Source organism: Oreochromis aureus, linkage group 22, assembly GCF_013358895.1.
Source record: "Oreochromis aureus strain Israel breed Guangdong linkage group 22, ZZ_aureus, whole genome shotgun sequence".
Taxonomy (NCBI): Eukaryota; Metazoa; Chordata; class Actinopteri; order Cichliformes; family Cichlidae; genus Oreochromis; species Oreochromis aureus.
Window position 1 is genome coordinate 22,816,534 of NC_052962.1, and position 25,196 is coordinate 22,841,729.

The following is a 25,196-nucleotide window of genomic DNA, read 5'->3' on the forward strand; positions in this document are numbered from 1 at the left end:
CTACCGTGTACATAAACAGAATCAGTGTGTCTCTCATATTTGTTTCACCCAGTTTAGTGACGTTTTACTTTCAGCAGAGTAGATTAATCACAAAACATTGACAGCATTAACTGATATGAGGTGAATCCGGTTAGTTTAAACTTAGGTGGCTGCTAAAATCAGGGGGAAGGGGGTGATTGTATAGATGTTCCTATTGGTAATCGAGTGATCAATCTAAATCCTCATTGGCTACCAAAATGTGCGTCATGGTTTCGTCACTCGGGTGGATAATAAGGGAAAATTGAGGACAAATAACAACGACAAAGTAAGTTTTAATGCGTTTTTTAATTTTTAATTTTTTGTTTTATAGCGGATTAAAGTGGCAGTGAATCAAATGTGCAGTGATAAAGGAGAAAGAGAAACAGCGTGTTTTCGGACGCTAGCATGTGCAGCCTTTCAAAGTAAAAGGTTAAAAGCCTCGAGAGATCAATTTAAACGGGCAAACAAACATAATTGTAATTAATTAATTATTATTTCCCACAAGTGTGGTTATCCGGATACACCAAGTTTCTATTTTTCGAACTGTAATAAATAATAATAAAGAATTTCAACCAATCGGTATTTTTCAAAGCGATCAATCATAGTTCACATGCTGCACGGTTACAGTTTTTTTCTGCCACCAGGTGGCAGCATTGTTCCACGATTTGTTGCACGCGAGAGATTAAATGGCAAACTGTCAGGAGACGATGATGAAGTGTTTAATGTCACAGCTGAGCACTCACAAAAAAACAAAAAACAAACAAAAAAAAAACGTGTCGCTTACTGCCATACTAATAACCAGAAAGGCTCAAATAAACACAGCTGCTATGAGACTCAGGCACTGCAGTCTCAGTATTTGTTAAATCTTCTACCTTGATTTTTTTTCCCCCACTTTCTTTCAAGTAAGTTTCTTGAAATAAAAGGAATAAAATCGTTTGCAGCTATAGAGAATAATCCATTTGGGAGTTTCTAATCTGCAACCTACTGTGGTCACACCTCAGATGCTGTGGATTATACTGCGTTCCGTTTAAAAATCTGTTTTATGTCCTTATTCTTGTAATTCCTTTAATTTACTGATAGAAGGAAGCTGAAACTTCCAATTAATCTTCAGTGTAAGCCTGAACTCTGATTTATGCTAAAAACCTTTACTAATAAAAATTAATCAGTTCATTTAGGATGTTTAGCAGGAAAGTATAAATAATAATATTATTTGATAAGTGAAATCTGCTGCTTCCATTTGTTCTTCAGGAAGAAATTGTGTTTTCGGGTTGCAAACCAGTGGTCACAATTGTCTCGGTGTGCAGTTCAACACAATGATACTCACCTGCTTTATTAATGTCAACATCTTTGTGTGTTTATATTTGTTGCATCTTGGGAATAGGTAGATTATTTAAAAGCAAAAATGTCTAAGCACAGACTTGGATATGTCTGCTCCACCTCTTCCAAGTGTTGAATTTTCTTTCTGTAACAGGTGAAACACACATGTTGTATTAAACTTTCTTGCAGTTGTTTTTTAGATTTGCACTACTCTCTTGCACGTTGTCAGTCTTACTTTTTCCTCATCTTTAACTTTATTTTTGTTTTTTATTTTCTTTGTCTTTTTTATCACTGCTGTGTATATATATAAAACTGCACATCTCACATTATAAGCCCCTCACTATGCACTTGTGGCACTTATTTATTTTAGACTGTACTAGTTTTAATGTTTATTCTGCTGCTGTAACGCAATAATTTCCCCTGTGGGATCAATAAACTATCTATCTATCTATTTATATTGGATAGCTTGCCCCCAAGGAATCAGTAAAATCCCAGCGTAACCATTTATAATAAATCATAATTTATTTGGAGTTTAGATTTGCAGTTAAAGTACAATAATTAAAAGTATAAAGTATAAAGTTAGATAATAATAAAGTAAGATAAAAGTAGAGGTTTCAGCCAACCACTGATGTAACTTTGAAAGAGTAGTTTTGTGGGAAGAAAAACAGGAATTGCTTTTCTTTCCCAGTACTTCCATTGATTTACTTCTGCTTGAAACAGTTCCTCATTAGTGCTGCTCACTGATCACACGTACAGGTCTGTAGCTGCCCCAGGCAGCTTCCCTGCTGTGCACTATATGTGTGTGCAGTTCAGGTCCATACTATCTGAAGTGATCGAGGGGTGAAGCTGAATTCACAGAGCAGAGCTGATGAGAGGGGTGTCCCTGCTGGAGCAGGACCACAGTTCTCAGGCCCTGAATAGCCTCACACAGCTCGGCCTGAAAGCGGGAGGTCGGTATCCGTCCCCTTTGTCGTGGAGCCGATAACACCGTTCCGGACGGGAGCGCATTGTGGCCTGTGACCCCCCGAGGTCATGGGGTGAGGGGAGAGTGAACAGAGGCCAGGCTTTAAGGACTGCTTATGGAGTTCCTCTTTCTTCCACGGGACGCGTGGCTCGCTAATTGAGGAACCACCTCCTCAAACCCCAAGTGTGAGGTGCTTGACACCCAAAAGTGACTGCTGCAGAGAAGCGCAGGGAGAGGAGTGAAACAAAGGGACAAAAAATGAGTGAAGAGTTCCTTTTTGTAGCGGTGTTGCTCAGCTCCGTTACTATTTTTTACAATTATTGGTTATTTTTGGCATTTATAGGTAATATTTTAGCCTTTAAAATATATATATATATATGTAAGTTGAGTCTAGAAAACTCAGTACGAACTCAATATATGTGTTTTCTAAATTATTATAAAGCTCAGAAATTTGGGAAGTCTCCACGTTTTTAAAAACTAAAAATAGAAAACGTTTGTACTGAAATTAGCCCCAGAAATTAATGGTTTCTTTCCATCAGCCAATCAGCTGCTAGTCGGAGTGAAACTATTTCCACAGGCAAATAAAATGTAATAAAAAAAACAAAAAACAAGACATTTACGTTAAAAATGAGACCATAAATATGCTACATAAATATCAAAATAATGCGTTATTCCTCTTCAAATTTTCTCAGTGGAAAGATTCCTCCAGATCACGTGTGGCAGATTTGACACGATTCGATGTGCGATGACGGCTGGGACTTTCAGGGGAAACGGAGGATGATTTACCCCCGAAGATATTGCTAATGATCGGGCAATCATTTCAAGACTTAACACGATTGCGTTCGTCTGCACAACTAAGAGAAAGAAAGAGGGGGGGGGGGGGGGCGAAGTTGAAAAGGCGTGCCAAGTTGGCTGGGAACCTCGGCACTGAGCTGTACCCACAGCCCTTCCTTCACCCCACCATCACAGCTCGCTGGGATACAAACAGCCTTTGTGGCTGCTCGTGCTTCTGAATTCCAATTTGGAAAAATGCAGAAGGTTTCTGTTTGTTTATTTGTTTGTTTTGGGTGTCTGATTTCTGGACTTAATACTACAATATTCAGGAATGTAACTGATGTGTAATTGAGTGTGTGTGTCTACAAATTTCATTTTCTTAATTTTGCATTAACAAAAAGAAAATCATATTTACATTTTCAAAGGTGTTTAAGTGACAGTAATGAACATAGACCTCAGTAAACAGGCTGAAGAATTTCAGGCTTATTGTACAGTAATCAGTGAGCTGATCAGAACTGTGGAGAAGGAGGGAATGACCTTTTTTGAACATTCATGTGTATTTTGCAGCAGAATCATTACGTTTCAATTCACTGAAATGGACGACATTTAATTTAACGTGATCCACAGGTCTGAATCCTCACCAGTTTTGCAGCCTTGTTACTGACAAAGACTTTACTCTCAGCATGATGTACCACATTAAGCCTTATGATGGAGTTGGGATAATAGCATTTCCAGTATTGAATAACCGAGATGGTAAATTACACTTTTTAAAAAAGAGATCTTAATCTGTTCATCGTCTCTAATGTAAATGGATGATATCACAAAAAAAATGTGAAAAGTAAAATTATTCGGGTGTTTTTATTGTAGGTTATTATGCATTGGTTTTACTGCTTCAAAATAGAGCTTAAAGCAGTTTGAGACCACAGCTCTTGACTAAGAATGTCACTGGTTAAGCACTTTTCATGCTCTAAATGTGCAGTGCTACAAACCATCTGACTGCCAGTGATGGCCATTAAAGGCTAAGCTCTTGTTCAGTTATTTCTCACAAAACGTCAAATAAGGAGGCGTCTGTGCTGCTTTTTCTTTTGTTTGGAGCACTATACACTGTTTCATGAATACATATCTAACACAAGCATTTTTCTCTCTCTCTGTCTCTCTTTTTTTTTTTTTTAATTTTCAGTCCTTACTGTTTCTTACTGTCACAGCCAAACACACAATTAGGTCAGTGTTGATTACTAAAGATTAGAATTATATGTCAGCTAGTATTCTTTTTAAAATTAATCATTCATTACAAACAGCCAGTGACAAATATCAGAAGGAGTCGTTAGCTTCTGTGTAGTGTAAGGCGAGTGCAGGCTGTGGCTGCGGCAGCTGGATGCAGCTGTATCGGTTTCTCAGCGCGATGAAAAGTGCGGGCCGCCTGCAGACTGCAGCTTTCAGATCAGCTCCACTGATATAATGGCTTCTTAAATCCGAGCCAATTAGACCCCACGGGGATCAGGGAGTGGCTGTTTTCACACTGCACCAATTTGCGCTGGGGGTGGGAGGGCTGATTGACAGGCAGCCGTGTGAACACGGAGACAAATAGGTTATGATTTGAACCTGTGGATGTGCAACAAGGAGGAGGCGGCAGCCTGCGTGGGAAACACTTTACGTGGGAGTATCATTTACTGGAGTCTAAACTTTGACCACGTTCAGGGGTTTTTGGTTAAATTAAATATTTGCACCGCTGAGGTACACCTGAAAACTACTTTATTTCATCAGTTTATCTTCCATGTTGGAAGAATTGTTTGCATGTTGATGTTCATTATTATCTGAAACCCTCCTTCCCCGTTTCTTTGGAGTTGCAACCCCTTAAACCAAACTCCCCATCTTTGTTTGAACATGTTTATGAGCTGCATAGAGCCTTTTTTATACATTTAAATACATAGATTTTAAACAGATATCTCCACAATAGCAGAAATTTTTTTTTGATCTTTATTTCTTCAGTCATTTAAAATGAATTCTGCTCCTTCTTAGGTTTATCTTGGCTACATGATGAGAAGAAATCTTGAAATGCTGAAAAGCAGAATTTTTTATTATTTCTACTGCAGTAAAAATAATTAAAATCATTAAGAAAATACCCTTAAATGCTCAAATTTGGATCGAACCTGGTGTTTTTAGTCATTTAGAAGGGGAAAAAAATCACATTTTTAAATTTCAAGATCAACACGATCACCACCTGTGTTAAATATCAGAAAATTATTAGAAGAAAAATTCAGACACATTGGAAGTCATTATATTTTTGGTCATATTTTCTGAGTGTTCGGACCTCACGGTGCTGCTCAGTAGCTGCAGTTGCTGCAGAGCTCCAGCAGGAGGCACCAGGAGCTGAAGTTGTGCCTCCTAGATGACTGCATGAGAGTCATTCCTTTTGAATATTCATCCTCTGTTTGTGTGAAAATGTCCTGAGGGTGATTGTCAGTGCTCACATCAGCATCATACACGTCTGTGCATTCTCACAGCTATTCCTCTACGATGGCCTTCATAACAGTTTTGTGAGCGTCAAACCCCATTTTTAGTGAGATAGTGTAACATTGTTCTATTTTGTGTAATATTTAGTGTATTTTGGGGGTGTTGGGAGGGAGGGTTATTTACCTTCTTATGTAGATGACAGTAAAGACTTGGTGGGGGAAAGAGAAACAGCAACAAAAGGTCCTTGCAGTCTCAAGCCAGCGATGCCGTGATTACACGATCAGCTCTCATGTTGTTGCTGCATGACCAAAGTGAGTCTTTAAACGCATTAGCTGGTAAAACTCACACCACACCCCTCTGATTTTTTCTTTCTTTTTCATAAAACTCTTAGGTTTCGATCAATAGTGGCATTTTGAGATCTTAAGACCTCCTCAGTGCTGGTTGTGTACAGTTAGGTCCTTAATTTGCTTGACAAAGACACATTTTGCTGCAGTTTTTGCTGCAGTAGGCACACCGTCACTGAGGATTTTAAATTAAACACAAAAAAAATCTGTATGTTGTTGAAAGGTTAGACTTTCAGCTTTAATTCAAGGAAGGCTACAAATATGTTGCTTTAACCATTTCTATGCATAAACCACTATTTTCAGAGGCATAATTTCATAATTTTAGATTTAAGGGTTGTTTTTACTACTTGGATGAAAATCCTTTACAGTGGGTGACAACCTGACATCTAGAACCCATAATGATCACCAAATGCCATTTTTTTCTCCCTTGAAATGCACTGCTGGGCCTTTGTTGCAGCCACCTTCCCCGGCTGCTTTATTGTGGGTCCTTCCTTCTTCAGTTTTGTATTTAATAACTGAAAAGCATGCTCTGTTAGGTTGAGATCAGCTGACTGGCTTTGCTATCGAAGAACATCACAATTTCTTTGCCTCGAGAACCTCTTAGACTCATTGTGCATTATCTATTGGGTCATTATCCTTTTACACTGTGAAGCAGCACTTGGCTGAATCTGAGCAGTGATTATAGCCCTGTACACTTCACACTTCATTCTGCTGCTTCTAACAGCAGTCACATCACCAACAAACACTAGTGAGCCGGTTCCACTGGCAGCCATACGTGTCCGCACGACAAGATTGCCTCCACTGTGGTACAGTATGTTTGTAAGCCTGTCTATCTAAGCCCAGGACACAGTCACAGGAAAAAAAGAAGATTTAGGATTTATCCTCTTAGTTAAACAAAGGTTTTTGTTTTGATTTTTCATTCTAAACATCATTTTGTTGGTGGTGGTTGAGATGTCTCCTAACTAGTTCACTTAATGTTGGGTGGATTCAAATATACCAGTGTTTGAAAAGATTTTAGAGTGTTTTATTTTGTAAAGTAAAAAGTATTGTCAGATGGAGTGGCATTAAAGTGCAAAATGCCTATCTGAAAACATTGAATCGAACATGAATCACTCAGTTAAAGGTTTTACACCATGATTAATATATTCCTCTTTCCACCACTGTGCATAACATGCTAATAATTGACTGGCTATGACTCTCTAAATGCAGCTGGATCATCATAATTTTCTCTACCGCCCTACCCTGTTTGTCTGTATTTTCTTGTGTTGATTTTAAACAGTTAGCACCCCGGTCTTATTGGTACTCGCCAGTTAAGCAGATGCATCCATCAAACGTGAGATTACAACACATTTCACTAAACAGTGTCCTAAAAACGTTATAATCGCCGCTGTGTTTTTCTTGTGCCGCGCTGGAACATTACCATGTGAAAGCACCGTGTTCCTGTGAACTTATTTGACCTCTGACCTCCCCTCTATGTTTCACAGACAACAAATAGCTGCAGCTGGGATGGAGGGTTCCCAGTTGGTTCTCACCCACGGGCTGACTGGGAGATGTCTGCTCCAAGCAACACTGAGTGAGTAAGAATAAGTGATTATTATAAGTGGTTGTTTCGACCGTTAACGACTTCTTGAGACACATTCTTTGTGGTCCCTGATTCACTTAATGTAGTGTAAACATGTCGGAGGCCGGGTCAGTCTAAAGAGACACGGTGGAGGCTAAAATTCAAACAGCGGAAGCCAAATATTTGAAACTAGGGTTAATATCAAAACCTGCTCAGATATGTAGTATTTAATGTCCTGAAGAGGGTGCTGTGTCGAAATGAGAGGACAAATACACAGTAGACACTTCATGAGGGACATCGTTCAACTGCCCGTTAACTCCATTTTTCAGTCACCCAATCACACGGCAGCAGAGTAATACATTTAGTCATATTTATATATAAACAAGACAGCATGCTGAAGTCCAAACTGAGCATCAGAATGAGGAAAAAAAGTGATTTTATCTGATTTTGGACTTGGTTGTTGGTGCTGGATTTTCCCACAGCGCCATCTCTGCAGTTTACAGACAATGGCCTGAGAAACAGACAATAAAAAAATAATAAAGAGAGAGAAAATCCAGTGAGCACCGTTTCTGTGGGTGAAAATACCTTGTTGATAACAGGGGTCAGAGGAGAATGATCAGACTGCTTGGAAATGATAGAAATGCATCACTCAGTCAAATAACCACTCATTACAGCTAAGGTAGGCAGAAGAGCATCTCTGAACACAAAACATGTCAAACCAGGAAGCAGATGGGCTACAGCAGCAGAAGACCACACAGGGTGCTACTGCTGTCAGCTAAGAACAGGAAACTGAAGCTATAGTTCACACTGGATCAACAAAATTTGACAACAGAGAGTTGGAAAAACCTTGTCTGGTCTCTCATCAGTCTCAATTTCTGCTCCTCTGACCTTAAGCTCATGGTCAAGTTTTCTGAAAATCTTGTGAATGTGATAACTCCTTTCCTTACCTTTCCTAAAGGTCATAAACAGTAACACTGGAGATAGAGGCGTGCACCTTTAATGTTGTGAGACAAACTCTCCAGATATCTTATTCAAAGGAGTTTTTCAACTTCAAATTTGCACCCTGTTCTTTTAAAATGCTCCATGTTTGTGTGGATAAAAGGCCAAAACAGATAGAAAAAGCTAAGTTTACCAAAACATGGGTGCCTTAAAGACACTTAAAAACACATTCACCATGTTAAATATGCATTGCATTTGACTATTGTACTCTAATAAACTAATCAAACTCCCGTACAGCTGTTATGAATGATATGTTTCAGGATGCAAATATATTTATTTCTTCTGCAAACTGGGTACTTTACTGTGAGTCTGGAGATTGACTCGCTGTTGGAGCCAGCCTCGAGTATCCACTTTCCCATGTGCTTTATTTCTCCGTCAAGGTTTTCAGTCAAACAGTCAATCAGTTTTACGTCAGCACACAAGCTAATACTTGTGAGCACATTGAGGAATTTTTAATGGATAAACAGAGTTGGAGAGCTGGTGTAGTGGTTAACACATTTGGTTGACAAGTGAAAAGTTGCTGGGTTGATTCAAGTCAGACACACTGATTTCTGTTGGGTTTGTGTCAGGAAGAGCATCCGGCATAAATTCTGTCCGATCAAACAGAGCTACCTGCTGTGGTGGCCACAGGGAGCAGCCAGCAGCAGGGGGTTTTTTGTTTTGTTTTTTTTACCCCTCAGCCATTAAAGGTTGATGGAGTATTTTCATCATTGCGCTGGGCAGGCGGGCGACTTGAGAAAAAAGGGATGTAGAAGTTTAAAATTGATACCATATGTGTTTCTACTAAAGATCTCAGATGAGCTTGAATCTCACTGACCTTGACCTGAAGGTCATGAAGCTCATTAGCTACCTAGAAATAATCACATTGAAGTTGAGATTGAACACTGATGTATTTCCAGTCTTTAGGATCTTATTAATAATTTTTACTTCTGTCACATATACTGTAAGTCTGAATAAAGGGACTTAATGTGGATCATCTCTTCAGCAGGAAGAGAAAATATGAGCTAAGGGTTGGCAGCTAATCTCAGTTTACCGGCCAGTTCAGATGATAATGGACAACAGGTTTATTTTACAGCATAAACAATAAAGTCGCCATTGTTTAAGAAAGGATTAAACACAATAACGTCCAGGAAAGCCAAAAATGGCCCCATATGAGGGCGCAGGGTGGCAGGAGGTTAAATTTCAACCTCAGCCATGTTTACATCAGGCTAGATGAAGGAACATTTCATAATATTGTAGTTTGACCACAGCAGAACACGTTAACAACGCCAGCTGGTTAGTCCTGCGTCTGAGCACCACGGCTCTCTTTCACCTCATGATGTTTTCCAGTTAAGAGTTTTTAGCTCAAAATTGCAACGTACACTCCAACTTCAGTTTAAACCAAAGCTACAACCTGAAGCTACAAACACTTCATGTAGGCAGTGAGGCTCCTCGTCACCTTCAAACAGACCTCGAAGTGCAAACTTCTTCGTGACTCCTTGTCGGTGATTTCTCATAGTTTGACCTCGTGGTATATAAATAACTTTTAGAGAAAAATGATTCAGTGATGCTGATAATTTAATCTCTGAGAATAAAAAATAAAGAGCAGGGGGAGGCCTGACAGAAAAATGTAATATGATGTAGTATTTACCTTCTTTGCTGCTCTGTTAATCAGTCATGCATCTTAATAATCTCGACCCCCGTGAGGGTTGAATCTGCTGGCCGACAACGGCGCGATTCAACCAACCGAGCTCCGTATTCATGAGTACGTATTTTTAGCATGTGTTATTGCTTCATACCACAAAAGTAGCTTAATGTTTTTATCTTTAAGATTCCCATTCTGATGCTTTTTGTGTGCTCTTAAACTGCTGCATGTGTTTCTATGTGTGTGTGTGTGCGGTACACGTCTGGTTTAAAGCAGATTTACACGATCGGACTCCGTTACACCAAACAAAAAAACCCACCACAGTGCGCCTTAAACATGTTATTCAATAACTCACACGGATGCACCAGACAGACACATTCCTGCACGCAGTCGGACGCAGACCCGCACAGGCGAGACTCAGACATGCAAACGACACGGCGCACACTTTCTCACAGCGCCATCCAGACACACACACTCCCACAGTGTGACGCAGACAATTTGAAGGGCCTCATCTCGCCAGCCTTTCTTTCCCTGTCTGCTCTGTCTGACCCAGCCTTTTTATATGTCTAATTAAGTAGTCAGACCCTCCAGCGTGCCATGACATACTCATGGCTGATTTCTAGCCATGTTTTGTGCCCGTGTCTTCGCCTGGATGGATTGGTTTTTGTTTTGTTTTTTCATTGCAATCTATGAGATATTGTTTCCCCATCGAGCTCGCCGCCCCCCTGTCAGTGGTCTGAAGGATAATTCACAAAGTGTTCACCAGTGTTCACTAGACATGGGTTTTTTTTAATGGAAAACTAGCAAGTGAATGACTTCTGGGCTGGAAAATAAAATTCAGACAGCGCTCATTTGTGGGGAAAGACTGAGCCGAGCATTCCCATGCATGATCTCTAACAAAACGTGGCAACTAGAAACTAAAGTCAGGACATTTTTTTTAACATGTGTGTTTATTGTTTCTGCACCAGTCTGAGCATATTTGCATACATTTAGAAATTAACCGTTAGATTCTGGTGAGTCTGAGCATGCACGTGTTTTAAGTCGACTGCCACCGTCCACTGAGGACCGACCACACGCTTCGTCCTCCTGCCCACCGTCCGGGGAAGACTTCCCCTTTGACCCCTCCTAACTGAGTCCCAACCTCTGAGCTTTCATCACAAAGGGGGGCAAGAGGTTAAACTCCAGGAAACCAGCAGGTCAACAACCTCTTTATCCAGCACTGACCCCCCTGACCCCTACCCCAGCCATGGACAGGATGTGTCAACCTGATATCTGTCTATTATTTCACCAAAACGCACTCCCATCAAGACGTCATACATTTCAACTCACTTGGTTTTTGTTTCATTACCATTTATGGTACCATGGTTGCGCCCATTTGCCAAGATATTTTTCTACAGAGAGCCGATGGAGAGGGGTTTTCAACCATTGCAAACGTGCTACCATTCGAGATGGATGACACAGTGTGTCAGTAAAATGACGACTAATGAGCCAGAATAGGGAAGGGATCGACAGTGAAGTTCACCGGAAATAGGAAAATTGTGACAAAAGATCAGAGATGGAAAAAAAATGCAGTATTAAAATCACAGACTAGCTGTAGTGGACATTTTTCATCATTTTTAACACTTGGTTTCACGTCAGCTCTGTGTGTTATAACTTTGCTGGTTGGCTGATGGACCAAGAGCAGCACTAGCATGAGTGGCCCACAGAGAGGTTGCACCTCATATTTTTGACCCTCTGCAGTTACACGAGCACTCAAAGCTGCCAAGGGACCGCTCATGTGCTGCCTCGGCTGAACCATAATTTCCCCGTTAGTCTTTAAAGAGAAGTTTAAACTTTTTGACCAAGCACAGGCAACTGCTGTTTATTTTGAACCTTTTTCATTATTAGTTTCACAGGAAACCCCCAGATCTTTTAACTTAAACAACTCAATAATTTAAAAAATGTTCTTTAAGTCTTTATAAAAATGTAGATTTTTAATGTTTGAACAGTTAATAGGAGTGGATCACTGCTTGTAATGCTGCTACACTAACTTGACTGTTTCATCCCCTGCTCACTGTCCATTTCAGTAAGAATTAATAGTACTAAATCAGGCGTGTGAGTCAGCATAAAAACCAACCAGCAGGATTTTACAGGTGTCTTTATGGGAAATCCCAAAAGACCTGCACGGAAGCAGAACAACAATCACAGGGATCAAAGGTCAAACAACTTGTGGATTTAAAAGGCCATCAACAAGGGTCATGCAGAGCAGCCTCCTCCCGTCACACTCTCCCATGACTCACAAACACACACACGCATGAACGCATACACTTAAATGTGTGTAGAGAGGTGATGAAGTAAGGAGGAAGTGACCATTGTCCTTGTGCCCTGAGGTCAGACCTCTTAATTTCTGACCTCAAACTGTTATATTCAGAGTTTGTTTTGCATAATCTTTATAAACAGCTTCCATTTATATCTGCGTATTTCTGCAGGTGAATATCTAGTGATGTGGAGAAATCTGTCCATCATGATGATTTAAACCTTTACCTAACATATATTTAAAATGTTAACATAACTAAATGAAGGGCAGTCAGTACCATTCATTGGTAGATCTGTTGGCTGACATTTAGCATAAAACCAGCTCAAAAATGGTACATCCCCCACCAGTAACTAGTAGAACCAGTATATTAAAACAATGAATTTCTTTTAATATTCCATGACAACGCTTTTAGATGCTGTTATTCCAAATCATTCGATTTATTATGTTAAAGACGTTGCCTCTCTGAAGTGAAGAACTTTGTCTAAACCTGGTGATTCAGTTGGTAATTAGAATAAGCACAGAAGAGTGCAAACAGTGTATTTTACCCCATCAGCCTTTTATATCTGAGGGGTATTGTTGGGGTATTCACGAGGGGCGGCTGTGTAGCTTGGACACCCAAGTTTGTGAATGCGATAACTTGAGAACTAGAGCATGTAGCATTTTGAAATTGATACCATAGGTGGATCTATTAAAGATCTCGGAGTTCAAATATTAATGAACTCAACCTCAAGGTCAAAGTCAGAGGTCAAGTTTTCTGAAAATCTTATGAATGTGATAACCGGATCTACTAGGAGGCCGAGGGGTGGAGCTGGCCTGTATTTTTGCCTGTATTTTATATAATCCTGGAGGATTTTAGGAACTTTATTTTCATTTCACAATCCAAGAAAAAAAACAGGTAATGTGTAGGAAATAGGCGTTAATGGGAATTAAACTGTTGCTGTTGTGTGGTTTGTGCGTTGATCAATGAGTGATCGGGAATCTTAGAAATCTGTGAGAAGGTTTTTGGCATTGTCAGTTCTGATCTGCAGGGCATTTACAGTGTTTTGTCATCAGCTGCTTGCCATCTAATCCACTCTCTAAAGGTTATTACGCCCAGCTGCACAGTGATTTAAACAAATAGAAATATTTGATGCCAGCTTGATGCTGAGATTCAGAGTATTTCGATGTCCTCGTGAACCAAACATTTGTGTAAATGTTTAATCTTCGTATGTTAAGAGGATGGGCTGCATGTTTGTATTTTCTTCTTTGCCTTGGTGTTGGCTTCAACTAGTGACGTCCTTCTTTGACACGTACTCGTCAATGGAAAATGTTTTAGTGAAGGAGAAGTTTTCTGTCCGTTCAGTTTCATTTGAACACCAGGCGCACTCCGACTGGATGAAGTCACAGTTTGAGTCAATCAGGATTCTTCGTTAAAGTCTTCTTCTACGCTTCGTCTTCATCACCTCAGCACGCAGATGGGGATTTGCTGTTGAACTTGAACCCAGTTCCCTCGCGCTGCCTGATTTCACGGTGGCAGCCTCGAGCCCCCCCGACACCTCCCCTTGTCTCCCCCTCCTCAGCACCATGCCTTCCTTTGTGAAGCTGTCTTCCTTGACTTTCCGCATCCCCCGTCTGGCCCTCTGCAGCCTCTTCTCAGCGCCCCCTCCCCTCCCGCGCAGCCATTCTTCACTTGTGGGTCTGGGGGCTCTAGGAGACGGCCTATGGGGACTTGCAATACAGAATGCTAATCAGGCCCTCGGCGGCACTTCCCACGATTTTCCTCCCAGACATGGTCTTTTGTTTTGTTATTGATTCCATCGTAATCAGACGGTTCCCGTAACTTTCCTGCTGTCTGGAGGCTGAGCTGCAGCGCTGACTGCAGCAGAGGGCCTACCTGTCATATGGCACATTCATTCAGGATTTATCTTTTTCTTTAAAGTGAATGTGCGCACTATTAATTCTCACGTTTACCACAGCAATTGTGGCGCCTAGGCTTACAGTAGCGGTGGGATGTTCAAATACATTTAAGTTGGCACTTTTAGCAGCGTAAATTCCCCGAAAAGACATCGAATTTAGACAAATGCACGAACTGAGAAATGTTAATAATATTTTAATCGTGTTGAAAGTGACCTACATCAGACTAGAAACGGCCTTGATCTTGATCGCTCTGTAATTAGGCTCCTGTAAAAGACAGCACACTCTATAATTGGGCTTACAGCTGACTTCAAGTACTGTAATTTTCACACGAGGAGGCTGGACTGATGCTTTACGATCAGTGTTTTTGCCGTGTAGTTTGCTGCAACATTGCTCACATTTAATGTGCGGGTACACTGAGTTGGGTGACCATCCATCTGCTACAACGCAAAGTTGTGTTAATGTTCATTTTAGCAGAACAAGCGAAACTAGATCGCTTCCAGAAATTACAAATGATGCAAACGGTCTTAAAAACACTTTTCATTTCTTTCTGACATTATAAATTATTCTGTGTGGCTGATGTCCCCTGCATTTGTTTTATTTCCATGTATGGTAAGGTTTTTTGTCTCTTTAAGACCAAGTTATCGAGTATATTTGAGTTATAATTGAGCTGACATTTGGCTCTCGTGATGACTGCTCAGTTTTTAGAGCCTATTAATTAAGGTATTGGATTGTAGCTTGCTAAAGGCAGGTGAGAGGTCAGTCAGTGAAGCACATGTGGTGGAATCATTTGTAAGACAGTCTACTACTTCTGCTGATTGTGATTTCCACTTACACATATGTAGGGTTGCATGTGAAATTTAATTAATAACATTATGAAGTAACCACTTTGGACTTTTAGTTTTGTTTTGAACAAATCACACGTATTGATATTAAACCTAAAATGTCAAAATGCACCATGTAGACACATTAGTTTGTCAGCATCTGTTACCAAAAGGCATTTCTCAGATTCGGAAGTAATATAACAGGTGTTTTAGATACAGCTTTGTTTTTAATGCTTCCTGATGGTTTATAAAAGTCTGATCATCATTAAAGTTTCAGAGCTCTAATGTGCAGCGAGGCACAGAGAGAGCACTCAGCATTAAAATAAACATATTAACTGCAGCATTAATCTCTTCTCTTATTTACAACAGCGTTGCCCTTTACCATTATATTTTTTATGTTCTGTATTTTTCTCATATGTTCTTTATTTTTAGTCACCATTTTATCATCAGCTGATATTGTTTCTGATTAGGGTAGGTGGCGCTCACGGGGATCATGTTGTGTGGAAGAAGAGTCAGGTAGCCTGTGAAACGCCCTCTTTGTTTTTTAGCCTGAAGCAGAAATCCCAGCCAGCTAACACAAAGAAACCCTAGCTGTGTTGAATGTCCTTCATAGTACACCCCTCTGATATTAAAGCTGGATGATAGTTGTCTGTTTTAAGTTCAAACACTCAGCTTAAAAAAAAAAGGAAAAGAAGGAAAAAAGAAACAATCATCCTTTTTATTAATCTTTTAACAATGTGTAAATCCTGAACCATGATACAATTGCCAAAAACTGGAGTGTTTATTGAACTTTCTCACAATTTTTTGCTACAGCTGGCATTTTTATGCAATTTATTCAGGAAAAAAAACCATAAAATGACGTAGCTGTCTCAAAAACTGGCAAAAACCTCGTGTATCAAATACATTTACACTTGGTGTTACAGGGTTAGAAATGTGTCTTTTTGTTTTCATTGATAAGAAGTTTACCTAATTAAGACCACAATTAAGACCACAGGCAAAACAATTATAAAAAACACACAGATGACTGATCTCCATCACTCATGCCGCCCTGTATGTGAGCTGAAGGCCACTTTAATACTGTAAATATATTTATATTTGTCGTGTTTTTAACACCCAAATCCGACGCTCTGAAACCTCTTTTCTTATTGTGACCTTTAACCCTAAAGTGTTTGTGTAAGGAGCTCGTCCTACCAGATGTTTTTTAGATGTTGCATCCATCACAGCAGCAGCTGGATCCACTGGCCTGCATGTCTTTTAAAGCAGCTGTGCCATTCTGTCCCAGACACAACACATCATCCAGATGTGACTCAGATTATCGGCAATTGTGCATTGCGTGTAAACATTGATCAGTGGATGTGTTCAGGAGTTTTCCAGACATTTCCAAATCTCCAATCATTTTTAAGAGGGCTGTTTGTGTTTTACCAATGCATTTATATTTTTTTGAGTATACTGTACAGTGTCATATTTATGCTGTCTTTATTAGTAGCCAGTAAGTGCCACTGGAGCCAGTTTAAATTCCAACATTTTACACAATATTTTATCATATACTGAACTACTAATAGCCACGATTTTTAATATTTATAGTCTTCAATTTAAAAACAAAAATTTCCTCTAAAAGTTGGTTTAACAGATCTATAGAGCATGGACTCATTATAAAACATATAAAACTTCTGGTGTAACATTTTTCAAATTAAATTTTTGCAAAATAAACAAAATGTTAAATGTATGAATGCTAAAAAAAAAAAAAGCAGCTTCCTCATTTCCACACAGTAATCAAAGAGACTAATTAATCTTTGACTTGGAGATCTGCTGAGAACACCTGGGTAATAGAGGGAAAAAACGCGTTGTCTTTTTGACTGTCGTTGGAAAAACAGCAGGCAGCCATGAGCTGTGGAGCTGAAGGACAGAACTGAAGGACAGGTAGAGGTAGAAACAAGCTCATCTGGCTGTGTTTCATATAAAAAGTAAATAGGAAACAGCTCAGGGTTATCGGGACTACTGGGAGTCAAGCTGGTCATCTACGCAGAAGGTTAGCAGTTTGATGCCAGGCTTCTTCAATCCATATGTTCAAGTGTACACGATGCACTGGACATTTCTTCTTCACTCCCCTTTTTCACTCACTGTGTGTTTATACACCACTCCACATTTAATCATTAGTTTCTCTTCCGCAGTGTGTCTTTTGTCCTGTCTTCCTCCCCTCCACCCCAACCACAGCAGCAGATAGGTGCCCCTCCCTGAGCCTTGTTCTGCTGGAGGTTTCTTCCTGTAAACCGGGAATTTTCCTTCCCACTGCTGCCAAGGGCTTGCTCATGGGGGTCACTGGATTGATGGGGTTCTCTCTGTTATTGTAGGGTCTTTACCTTACAATATAAATCCCCTTAAGACGACTATACAAAAACAGCCGAACAATGATACAATCAGTTTCAGATTGTCAGTTATTTTCAGTGCTTGTTGTCTTTGATTCACAGTGTTAACATCTTTTAAAACTATGACAAAAAATTTAGTTAATTGAAAAGGTTTTGATGCATAAAGTGCAAATGATGCACCAATTTGAAACAAGTCCTCACCTAGCAAACCTCTTGCTTCTGAGGGAGAAACACGGATCAGTGGGAGTATGACCTGGCCAGCCACCCGGCTATTAGTGACTTCTTTAGTGATGCAGACGACTTTTCCCATCTTTAGGCTATCACATTAACGTTGTGCGAATTGCAATCAATTGACAGATTCTTGAAAACGTATTTTTTTACCGTAAGTTGAAGCATTCACCAACTCGCTACAGTTTAGTAATAATAGTAGTATTTGTTTAGTTGCATCATTTCTAAACCCCAGTAATTCAAAGAACGGAGACAGTTTGAATCTTCAAATTAAAAATTAATAAAGAAATAAATGAAGATAGATCATTTTGGGTTTTTTTAAGTCATTATCTAGAAGTTTTAAAATTTTAAGATGCATAACTAAAAACTGTAAATTTACATTTAATTTACACTTTTTAGACCAGTCTCAGTCATACTGTTGAGTCTTATTAGGTACCTCCTGATATCAAATCATCTCAGAAAACACCATTTCAAATGTTGTGGGATTGCAAGATTAGTGTTTGCATGAGTTTATATAAGTTAAAGACATTGTTAATATTGATCATTATTGCTTTATGATTGCCATTCTAGCACACATTAATTGCAACATAGCTAAAGAAAACCCACATATAGTCCATGTTTTTGTCTCACTGTAAACATGGATACTTTTATTGATTATATTTAGAAACAGTTGCATAGTACAAAGTAGCTCAAGTGCAAAATAAGCTTCCAAAACTCCTGAGACAGTAGTTTATAGTGCATAATGTTACAGTCATCCACATTACTCCTTCTAATACAGTTTTTTGCTGCATACACACAACATATTGCACAAATTCTCTCAAATTCTCCACATTAAAACAAAACAGTATCCAGTGCAGTCAAGCAGTCGTATCAGATTGTCATAAAAGCTGATTTGACTCAAATGAAATGTTTAACAAACGCAGATTTCAGTGTCTTGAGACTGACAGTGCAATTACTGAACGCCACACATCTCCCACTAATTGTTTCTACCCCGACTGACAAAAAGAACAAAAAATGCTTTTCAGCAACATCCAGCCACACACATTGCACCTGTGCTCATATAGGGCTTACCTCACTCAAACTAAACGCGTACATTATGTGCTATTGTGCAAATATAGCATCAGTACTCGTGTGCACAACACTTCCACAAATAATGCAAATCTAACGCCACCTACTCGCTTTCTTTTGCATAGATAAAAAGTAAACATTAAGTCGTTTTGATTGGACAAAATACCTCCTGCTGCGATAATAACTACCTTGATTTTAAAAGTGTGCATCATAATCAGAGTGCAATTTAAAGATTAATAATAGATTACTGAGGTAGCGCCAACCCCACAGTACCTTTTTGTACATTAAAAAAACACACTTTTTTTAATGCTAACATAAGAAGTGTACAGTGAACCAGAGCTTCAATCCAAATTATTTAGTGTGTTTTAAACATTTTTGAGAAACCCCGTCATAAACAGAAGCATAAAAAACACTCGTATACACTCACCAAATGATACTGTTAAAAATGCGTGCACACTGTTGTTGTGACTGTTGTTTATTTTACTCTAATTTGTGTTTAACGCTTTGTACCCACGTGTCTGTGAGAGGCGCTTTTTAAATAAACATTACTTACTTATTAGACGTAATGTTGATGGACATAAATGTCAAAGAACTTACTTGATGCTTGCAGCCCAGGTAAAATAAAAAACATTTGCAGTCATTGCACTAAAATATCAAATTTAGCTTGTTTCAAGTAATCCAGCCAAACTGATTGTCGACAGTTTGATTGAAACAAAGTTTTACATGAGACAGATTTATTTTAAGGTTAAAAAAAAAAGACAATAATGAGAAGAAAGAAATTTAAATTCTATTCTAATGTTAAAATTCTCATCTAAAGAGGGATAAATTGCTAGCATAACTACTAATAATTATACTATTTCATATTTACTAGTTTTTGTTTGTATTTTTCCTTTTTCTCTAATTATCAGAAATGTACATAAATCTCAGTGATGAGGCGATGGATTTATTTTGGTGTGTTTGTGTGTGTGAGAGGGAATAATCTAAGCTGTGACCTACATTAAAATCTAGCGCAGATGTTTCCTGAACAGATGCGCAGAGCCCCTCTAAACACACACACACACACAGAGTCCACTGTAGCGTCCTTCAATCTGAGTTTCCGCCTCACAGTATTCAAGAGTCTGTTTGTTTACTTCATTCAGAGTCATCTGTCTTCTTGTTTCTCTCTGTCGTCAGACTGATAACGATGTTCCCGGGCGCACAGGGACCTCTGCGTCCTTTAACAAGCCCAGGCAGTTTTAACCGTCCACTGTCAGGTTGTCCGCTGACAGAAGTTGTTACTGTGTTTGCTTTCTACAGGTTAACAGCGGTGGTTGATGATGTTGTAGTCCTGTGTGAAACGGGCTTCATCACTGACTCAGAGTCTTTTAGTCGGTGTCTCCCAATGAGAGGCAGATTGGAAGCCTTAAAAGAAGATATGGAGAGGACGTTAGAAATAGCCCAGTAATGATGTACACATCAGTATACGTAAAGACAAAAACATATATATATAGGTGTTCATAAGTTTCTATTGTCATAACAGGAGAAACTGAATATTTTTACCACCAATTGCTCAGATTTAACTGTGTTCTAGTTAGTTAAGTGTGTTCTAGGCCTCTTATTACTTCAGAAACTAAATTGTTTTAAAGAAAATTGGTAAAAAACATCTGTTTATTAAGAAATGTGTCCATTTTTCTACACATTTTGTGATGCTGGAGATGTTGTTGATCTGGAGAAGCTGAAGGCAGATTTTCAGGATCAGATCATGTGCAGAGACTCGAGCATTTGTAGGGCTCTGAGCTAAGCTTGACATTAATTATCACAGAGCTCAGCGTTACTGTATCGCCTTCTACGCTATACTGTAAGCTCCCAATCACCGCTCATAGATAGTATAGTGATAGCAGAAGGAACACACACACACAAGAAGAACAAGACAAGAAAAATTCCCTGCAACCCCCAAAACACCCAAACTCCAAAACAATCAAGCTAAACACAAGCTGCTGTTCCAATCAGGAACACAACATCTCCTTTCCTTTCCTTTCCTTTCCTTTCCTCCATCATCCCACCATCTTTGTTTCACCCCACAAAGTGTTTTTTTTCCCACGCTTTATTTTTCTCTGTCCTGTTTGTAGCCAGAGAGGAGGAGGAGTGGTGGTGGCTTGAGAAGGTGGAGAATGATGGGGGTAGTGGTGGAGTGTGTGTGTGTGTGTGTGTGTGTGTGTGTGTGTGTGTGTATGGGGGTGGGGGGGAACTGATGAGGTCGTCATGGCAACCCCACATTGGCATGCCCCTGATTGGAGTATGTGGTGGCTAATTATTCAGTGCATATGCTTAAAAAAAAACAATAAAGTAGGACGTATTGAAATGCAGAGCCGAGCATCGCGTTGTGTGTGATTAACATATGAGCCCAGCGCCGCTTTTGAAGAGAGGAGCCTCGTTTCCAGCACTTAGCCTATAGTCAACATGAGATTTTAGTGACGCTGAGGCGACGTTTTTAGTAACATTTGATCCGTATGTTTAATATTTTTTCGGTTTATGTTAAAAAAGAAATCACATCTGCAGTTGTTTAATCGTTAAGTTTGGTGACCCTTCTTCATCTTATTGAGTAGCAGCATCTAAACAAATGCACGGGAAGGTTAATACTTGTGTGTGATGTGATGATCAAGCCAAACTTTACATTGAGGCTGTGAAACAAACAAACAAACAAGAACAGCATGCTAATGGCCCTTTGAGCGCTGGCATGACAGTGTATATGTGTGTGTGTGTGTGTGTGTGTGTGTGTGTGTGTGTGTGTGTGTGTGTGTGTGTGTGTGTCAGAGGCAATGGGGATGGAGGGTTTGCTGTGTGAAAGAAACCAAAAGGGTATGGGTTTGTAGGAGGGGGGTTACGGTAACAATGGCCGGCATTGTTTACCAATCTCCCTCGTCCATTAATCAGGACGATCCGGCTCTAATTGGCGTTTTGGTTAAGCTGGTCTCCAGACCCCCGTTCCCTCCACTGGCCTAAATAATGGCGTTACGCCACAAGTGCCGCCACACATTGGGGAGGACAATGTGCCGCTTGTCTGAGGGCCCAGGATAGGATCCCCACCCTCTTCTCTTCCCCTCCTTTCTTCGTGCCCCCTGCGCCCCCCAAAATAAACCTTACACAGAAACACAAAGAAGGCCTCTCACTATTGAGATCTCACTGTCGCAGGCTCCCCTCTCCTCGTCTGTCTGCCCCCCCACACCCAATCCGACTTCACTCCCCCCTCCTCTGATTTTTTTTCTCACCCACTACAGTTTTCAACATATAGGAGCTTTATTCTTTCCTGCCAGCTGTAGCTATAGAGTTGTGGGCTCAGTGATTGGGTAGAAATACCACATGGGAGGCAGTGATTTAAATTCGTGTTAAACTATTTGAATGAATTTACACTGTCCTGTGACCCCCTCTTGACTCCAAATTAAGGGATTGTTCACATGTTCACACTTCAGTATGTGACCTCTTTAGAAGCAAATACTGGTGATCAAAGCATACTTGCAAACCCCCCGAAAAACGTAAAACATAAGACTAACATTGCATAATCTTACTGAAAAGCACCACATTTTGATGCAAATTCAAGGTAATTAAGTGTGTTTTTTAATAAAATCTCAAATGCTAGAGCTCCCTTCTTTTTTAGAAATCAATGTAAGTTAATGGAACTGTCAAATAATTCATGTGGCTACACACCAGCTGATGGATTGTATGCTCATAATGCTAAAAAACAAACAAACCAGAGGAGCTAATATGAATGTAATCTGAGAGCTTCATTTGCGAACAACAAATGAACAAAACAGAGGTGATATTTTGGGTTATTTATGTCTGTTATTTAGGTTAATTTGCATGTTTCTTCAATTAATGTGTCCAATAATCTGTGCAGCAACACCATTTCTTGTCAGGCTTTCACACCACAGGGGTTAAATGCTTGTCTGAAGGTTGAGATATTTCTCAGATCCTGTCAAAACCCAATGGTTGGCATCATAATGCATCTTCGTGAAGCCAGAAAAGACAGCATGACCTTTCATCAAACCCGGACAAATTGCGACGTGACGTGTCGTTTAAGGTTTTGAGGTCTTAATTTCCACAAGGAGCGTGTTTTCGTCTGTGAGCCAAATAGGAAATGTGCTGCACATGTGTGAAAACTGTTAAGTGTGAGATTTATGAAGAATGCTGTGTTGCTAATTATGGCTCCTCGAGGGTGTGAGGGAGCATGTAGGTGTTTTTTGTTTTTTTTCTTCTTCTTCACATCATCAAATGAAGCTGTCTGCACGTGCACGCGGCATAAAAACCACATGGATGTTCCACATGCAGAAATACCACCACTGGTGCAAATGATAACTCTTTGTAATCAAAAAAATATTTATATTTTAATTTAATGTTGCCGAAGCAAAGCAGTCCTAAGAGTTTTCCGCAAAATGGTCGGTCTGCAGCGTGACGACGGGCACAGCGAAAAAGCGAAGCGGGAACCGCAGCTGCCCCTAAAAATGCCAGCTTGTCGACACTCAAAAGCCACGGGCAGCGCGCTTTCCTCCTATCTCATCCCTTCCTGCGTGTCTCTTGGGGCGATCTCTACAATTAACACACTGGCAGTAATTAACACTGTCTTGAGGCGACCAATGGCGCGGAAACGATCGCGACCAACATGAAGTGGGGGGAAGGTGCAGCGCTGGCTGTTCACCGCTCAGCTGCCATTTTGTGCCAGTCTTAACACCTAAGATGGTGGCAGGACTGTGACTTGCCGTGTGGAAGAGGAGGACAAACTGGCACGGGAGGGGTCGGAGAAGAGGAGGATTATGGGATTGAAGAGGGAGTCTCTTATTTTCACTCTTGTAGTCGGTGCATTGCTGAACGGTTACCAAGAGAGGTAGGGAGGGAGAAAGAGGCATGATCGGCAGATAGCTGCCCTACACGCAGCGCACATAGAGGAGCAATTCTCCCACACATGGACGCACAAAGACGCGCACTCACATCACAGAGGAAGAATAAAGTGTTTGTACAGTGTGGACGCCAAACACAACACCCTGTGTTGGTCTGCTCGTTAAAGAGAGAAAAAAAAAATGTGTCATTTACATGTGCTTAATATACACAGCACACATGTGCCCATGCATGAACACACACACACACACACACACACACAAACAACACAGCCGTTCTCATGGTATGGTCTGCCCCTGAGCATGCAAATGACATTCATTATGCAAATGCATACAAATCAGAACCAACCATCTGAGAATCGAAGCTGGGAAAAACCACAAAGAATAAAATTAAATGAAGAGGGGGGAAGTGGAGGGGTGCTGTTTTGGGTGGGGGGGGGGTTACAAAAGTAAGACGGAGCGTGGTGGAGAAAGTGGAGAAAGTACAGTGTGGTCAACCAAAAATAGAGAATATAAGCTGCTTCATTAGGCCACAGATACCCAAAGCTGGGAAAAAATCGGTTTTCCGTGTGCAGATGCCAACAAACTCGGACATTTCAGGATCGGCTCAGTAAAGAGAATCTTCCCCAGCAGCCTCATAATCACTGCTGACGAGGCCCAGATAAACACGCTTTGTGCTTTGTTACATTAATGAAGTCGCGATGGAGCGTAAGAGGTTTGAGAGGAGCTGCTGTACACGTGGCTTTAAAGATTTCTATTAAGTATTTCGACAGAGTTGCACCAAAGGTGGGATGAGGCATGCGCGCGCATACACACACATCATCTTTCCTCACTGCCCCTCACTGCTGCCTTGTTTGTGACCATTTCTTTCTTTTTGCAGAAGATCAGCTGCAGAGTGGCATCAACTGGAGTGGAAATGATCCAAATGATGGCAAAGTGCCGCTAATTGCCTCTCAAGGTGGTCTTTGTTTTGTTTCACCTCTCTCGCCACAGCCGCTGCCTCTATAGGACGAGCTCTCTAAAACCCCAGAAGGGCTGCAATTACATTATCAGCCTTTATGAAATGAATCATCCAAACTATTAAAAAAGAGAAATGAAGCCAAACACTGATGAGTCTGAATCTCTCGGCTGGAGATTAGTTTCTGTATTCATGTTCAAAAAATACACGCTGAATAAATGAAAAAGGCCATTATGGGAGGGTGATTGGGAGATACCAACATGTTCTCCTCCCAGGGTGTCACATGCAGCTGGTGCTGCAGGGATCTAACCCAGCCTGGCAGGTGTGTGTGAATCCAACACCTCTACTATGACCACTGCGACAGAAACACCACATTTGTGCAGATTATCTGGTACAGCTGAGCAAATTCAGCTACCCGAGCTGAACAATTGTTTGTGTTTTAGGGTTTTTAAAGAGACTTATGGTCTAAAATTTGCTTATTTTTTTAAAATAACTGTAGATTATTGAATTCAATTGCTGATTTTGTTCTCACAGACAAAATCTCTTACACCACCTGGCGAAGAAACTTGATTTCACAAGAAACTCGACTGGATCTGACTTCTGATCGAGTGGAAAAAAAGAAGACAAAAATGCTGCTGTA

The 25,196-nt window shown here is 40.3% G+C and overlaps 1 long non-coding RNA gene across 1 annotated transcript; it reads left to right on the forward strand.

Moving 5' to 3' along the window:
• The first annotated feature begins 231 nt into the window (after positions 1-231).
• Positions 232-24,691, forward strand: LOC120435893. The gene is made up of 3 exons (XR_005609999.1): positions 232-304; positions 7,356-7,444; positions 24,479-24,691. It is a non-coding gene; the product is annotated as an uncharacterized LOC120435893 (long non-coding RNA).
• Positions 24,692-25,196: the final 505 nt, after the last annotated feature.